Source organism: Erpetoichthys calabaricus, chromosome 12 (genome assembly GCF_900747795.2).
Source record: "Erpetoichthys calabaricus chromosome 12, fErpCal1.3, whole genome shotgun sequence".
Lineage (NCBI taxonomy): Eukaryota > Metazoa > Chordata > Cladistia > Polypteriformes > Polypteridae > Erpetoichthys > Erpetoichthys calabaricus.
Genome location: NC_041405.2, coordinates 11,431,858 through 11,437,867, shown reverse-complemented (window position 1 = coordinate 11,437,867; position 6,010 = coordinate 11,431,858).

The window sequence follows — 6,010 nt, the reverse complement described above, 5'->3', positions numbered from 1 at the left end:
TGTGTGTGGATGTGAATGTGTGTATATACAGTATCTATCTATCTATCTATCTATACAGTATGTGTGTATATATGTGTTTGTGTGTGTGTATATGCATGTATGTATGTATGCATGTGTGTGTGTATATATATATATATATATATATATCTCCATCCATCCAATCATCCATCCATCCATCCATTTTCCAACCCACTGGATCCGAACATAGCGTCACGGGGGTCTGCTGAAGCCAATCCCAGCCAACACAGGGCACAAGACAGGAACCAATCCCGGGCAGGGTGCCAACCCACCACAGGACATATATATATATATATATATATATATATATATATATTTTTTTTTTTTGTAGCAAGAAATCCATAAAGGGAGAGTGAATGAATCACATATTTTGAAATAGTTTTATATTTCTAAGCTGTCGACAACCTACCAGATGTCATCATCAGAGGAAAATAATTAGTCATGCAAGAATCAAAGGATTTTTATAGCAAATGAGGGAGTGGTGGTGGGGGTAGATTGATAAGGTGGAGTTTTTAGGTGTTGGTCATTAAGTCATCTTTTTATTATTTGGATGTTCTTCCTATCAAGCCTGCACATGCTGGGTTCATTTCCAAATATCTGTTGGTGTTTTCATTTGAGAGCCACACTTCAGCCATCTCTCTATTCCCTTGGATGAATGAAAGCACTAACAGGGCAATTTAGTGAAATACCAAGTTTCATTATTAGCAAGGACTGAGTTCTAATTAGGAAACTGGCTGGAATAAAAACTTGTAGCCACCGCAGCTCTCCAAGACCATGATTGAGGACCCCTACAGTGGATGATGCAATAGTAAGGTATGCTGCATCATACCTCCGGAAGACAGGGTGTATATATATATCGTGTTGTGTGTGGGGGGGGGGTGAACGCACGCTTAGGAGATGCGGACGGCTCAGCTGCTGCTGCTGGTGTGCTGCGTGTTCTGCTTATTGCGCTGCACGTCGATCATTTAAAAACCTGTACAGCAGCAGTCCTTTTGTCTCATTGCTTTGTCTCGCGGGACATCAAAGTGTCTTCCAAGAAGATCACGTCTCAACCCAAGTTTTTTTATATTGTAATAAAAAATGTATATATATATTTAGATAGCATTTGCAGTCTGAAACACGATCTGATTGTATGGGTGGTTACCTACCAGGTAACGCTTGTGGTTGGTCTGCAAGTTGGCAAACGTCCGCCTCGCCCTCTCAGTCGCGAGAAGCAGATCATAGAATGTTATATAGTTTTACTGTCAAATAATGCAAAGAGTATGCGGCACGTGTTTCACCCTTATTTGGGCTCATCAGGCATACACACTCCACTGCATCCCCTATATATATATATATGTATATATATATATATATATATATATACTGTACATATATATGGAAGAGAAGGTCTGTGATACGGTTTGCATATTTGCAGCTGGAGATTCGTTTTTTAAATTCTCTGACCTAACCTTCAAAGCCTTACAATATTTACATACTTCTGACATATCACCTGTGTCCATATATTCGATCTCTATTTGCCTTTTCGATATTTCTCTGAGTTATAATTTCTCTTTGTTTGCTCTAATGCGATGTTTACTGTCATTTTTTTTTTTGACACTGTCGTTTTTTTCTGCTTTCATATTCTGTATCTTGCTCTGCATGTGTATCGCACCTACGTTTTTTTTGAGTCTTTTGAATTCCAGTTTTCATTATCTCTAACCTGCTCTGCATGTGTTTGGCCCCCTTGTTTTTTAACCTCTTTATGATGTTTTACTTTGTTTTCTACTCTTTTATTTCTGACCTTGCTTTGTCCTGCTTTTTTTTTCCAATGACACCTGGTCCATGGTGATTATTTTCTCTTTTTCGAGTAATAATTTCTGTTTGTTTGCGCCACTGCAATCTTTACTTTCTTTTTTTTATAATTTCTTATTTTCCTACTTTCATATTCTTTAACTTTCTCCACATGTGTATTGCGCCAACATTTTTTATTTTTGAGCCTTTCGAATTCCACTGCTTTCATAACCTGCTCTACATGTGTTTAGCGCCAACGTTTGTGAAGGTCTTTATGAAGTTCTACTTTGTCTTTTGCTCTGTCTTTTAATTCTGAGCCCAATTGGACATGTTTGTTTCAATTCCACTTGTTCTGGGCTGATAATTACTTTCCTTATTTTCTGAATTTGCACCTAGATTATTCTTTTTCTTTTTTGCTCTTTTTTCTCTCCAATGTTTTTGAGTCTCTTTTCTCCATGCTGTTTTCTTCTTCGCTTAGTCATCGACGTTTCATTTATAATGTATTGTCCTTATACGCTTTATATGCGCTGAGAGCCCTGGATCTGTGTGTCCTCAAAGCCTTGACATGACTGAGTGTTTTGCTGCCCGTGGTCTTATTTGATATTGATTGTAAGTAGGGTGTGTCTTGCAAGAATCTCATGTTCTACGTCCCCGTGAGACAGTCCTGGGTCAATCTTTTGGCACAAAGTCTCATGTTTAAGGTCCCCACAAGACGCTCCATGGCCAATCTCTTTAGTCTCACAGGTCTTTTAAGTGTCTTCTGTGATCTTAACGTGACGATTACGTCTTGTCTCCCGCCTTTCTCTCCCAGGATGTTTTTTATAATAGATTGACAAACACAAAAGCAAACACTTGAAAACTTATTAACTATGACTGATTGTGGCTAACATGAGAGGTTATTTGGTCCCTTTCATGTCGTGTATAGATATAAATTTGGAGTGGCACATGGAGCAGTTCATTCTTAGTTCATCTTTTACTATAGCAGAAGGTCACACCAGTTTTCAAGCACATTTTCTATTGGTCTGCATGAATGGCCTGATAAGGAATTGAACAAATAATCATTAAGCTGAGTTTTATTTTGATGACATCAGACTGTTGCTTTGTTGTTGTCAAGGAGATCTCAGAAAAGACGTGGAAAAGCCACCTCCTTTTTTTGGTCTCTGTTGCCACCTACTGATGGCAGCGTTTGCATGTTATTTATGTTTTCCTCACTTGCTTAGGCTCATTTCTTGAAACACTGCTATCATTCTCATAGCTCCAGCTACATTTGTCAAGAAAAGTGTATACGGTTTGGAACAACACCATAGTCTACCTGCTATAGCGAACCTTTTACTCAAAAACCCCTACTCATGCTTCAATAGTAATTTATTGTGTCAATGTCATCAAAATGAAAAGTTATTTTCAAATTGTGTAGAACCATGGTGGTCAGAATGTTTAGATATTTTGTCAATATGACAGTGGACTTCAGAAATGTGTTGCCTATCATCTAATAACATATAGTAATATTTTATATTTTCTCACTTACTTTAGACTTCTACAATACCAAACTGTTACTGTTCTAGTTTTTCAGGAGGTTTTACATTACATCCTGTGGCTGAAACAAAAGAGACAATCCTGGTATGTGTGGACAGAAAACCCAGCCTCTGCCATTGTAAAGCTGTTATTAATGACTTGGTATATAAGTGTCGACCATATTTCATCGGCACTCTTCAAATTCCTGGTTCTTTATTTGCACTTTATGGTTCTTAACTGGTTTGTATGGTTCCTTGTAGAACTATTGCTTGTCATTCGGGGAAGAGTTCTTTGCATATGAAGTTGGTTCTTTGTGCTTTGAAAACCTTCATAATATGAAGAAAAAAAAACTGAACTCTTTAATGTTTCGTAGGCTACCTAGCATGAGACCAACAGATTAACAAAATATAAACTTTGTCTGTTTGATTGTATGCAGAAAGAGTCCATTGGTATTTCACAAATCTGCTATCATCTATCGTTATTTAATGTATGGAGACTGTTACACATCTACTAAATAAATAAAGGTTCTTTCTTGAACCTTTATGTGGTTGGTTCTTTTGGGAACCAAAATGTGTTCCCTTTTGGCAACGCTCAGAAAAAACTGTTCTGGCACTTTTAGTTTTCTGCGTGTAGCTGGTTGCCTGCTTAACTATTAGCTTGTATAACACACTTAAAGTATAAGTCACAAATAAAATAATATTTTTGGAGATATTCAGCAATAAAGACACAGATTCAGACCTGCCTCTCTGTCTTCAAGAGGATATCTAATTCTGTCAAGTTTCATTGTCTATTTATTAAAAATTCCTGCCCAAAATGGCTTGAAAACTCCTACATTTTAGTCAACTGTTGTTCAATCCAGGACTTTTCATTCAGAGATGGTTTTAAAAAAAAAATTTAAAAATTTCTTCTTATTTCTAATAACTTATAATACATTTAACTAAAACATACATTTCTTTGCAAAAATAATATTTCCTTATATCTAGTTACATATACCATAAGCTTCGTACTTACTATTATCTAAAAAAGCATTATTATGATAAGCAATCAGTCACTGGCTTCAAAACATAATATTTGAGTAATTAAAGCATTTGGTTCAAAACTAGAATTTTCTGTGCAATACTTGACAAATGTTTAAACTGATACCCTTATCCTCGTACTCAACTCATTGCTTCATTTTCAAATTTTCCATCATAACAGTCACATTCTGATATTCTATTGTCAATCTTTTATGATCTGAGTCTCTCCAGTCCCTTTCTCACCCAATTTGTGGGCCAGGGTGGTCCACTTTCTTGACACAACATCAGCATTGCAACAAAACTGCTCACGAGAATAACAAAGGACAACCATTGCTAATGACAACATGGCCGTGATCATGAAAAACTGTCATAAATTAGCATCAATTAAAAAAAATAAATTATTAAAAATTGTTGATTTAGAAAATTATTAAATCATTAAAAAAAATTGAAATAAATCATAGTAATAATTCAGTAGCAGATAATCCAAAATATAACATGGACTCCTAGAGGTCTGGCTTTTCTGAACCACAGCATTCTTTGTGTTTCTTTCCTGCCTTGGCACTTGGCTTGTAGCACACAGCCTCTTGTCACATAATCGTTATATTCATACATTAATCCGATATTTTCATAATTCCCTCTTCCTGTATATTTATTTGGTTTTGTATTATTCTGAATTTTTAAACTTCTTTCAACAAAATCCACCTTACAAAAATTAACTGATTAAGATATTTAAAAACTGAAACCGATCTTAAATAATGTTTTTCTTGCTTATTATAAATTCTTTTATGTGACACCCCATGTCATGAAGCTATGGGCCAATGGGTTTTACAGTTTTATTAGATCTGTAGTAGAGGTATAGGCAAGCAAAAGTGAGACTTGTTGACAGATAACAGTTAGTGGGGGTGACTGGCTAATTAGTTACACACATGCAATTAAGGGGTCTGAGCAGCCAACCCTCATTAGCAGCTCCTGGTGGTGATTAGCACAGTGCCTTCACTATTTGTATAAATTGAGTAAAGGTAGAGAGCAAGGGAAGAAGAAGAAGAAGAAGAAGAAGAAGAAGAAGAAGAAGAAGAAGAAGAAGAAGAAGAAGAAGAAGAAGAAGAAGAAGAAGAAGAAGAAGAAGAAGAAGTTTACAAAAGAGAGAGCACTGGAGAAAGAACTAGACAAAGTGAAAGAGCACTCAGATGTGTGGGGCAAACATTTGCAAATCTCTGGGGGGTGTGGATTATTCTGAAGAAAGGTCACATCTGTTGAGTGATAAAAGGAGTAGGGAAGATTGTGGGCTTGTTTTGACTCTGTGGGTACCAAAGGAGGTTGGTAGAGAGGTAGCGCCAAGTCTGTCAAAACTCACTGTGAAAGGAAGAGAGCAAGAGAGAGTGAGAGCCAAGGAGACTGGTATTCCATGGGTGATTCAAATCTTCTGAGTGTCATAGACAGCAGAGTAGACGAGAGGTTTGCCAGTGAAGATTTGCATTTGAGTGCACTTGTTGCTGTTGATTCCTCACTTGCTCTAGTACATGAACTACAAAATGACCCAAAATAGGTCAGTGTCCATAGCCGCAAGCATGGGGCATCACATGTTGGCATTGTGTCCAAGAAGACTGCCTTGTCACCTGGACTTCTTCATGAACCGAACATTTCTCACTTGCTATTTTTACATCCGGCCGATTTTCACTATTGGTTTGGCA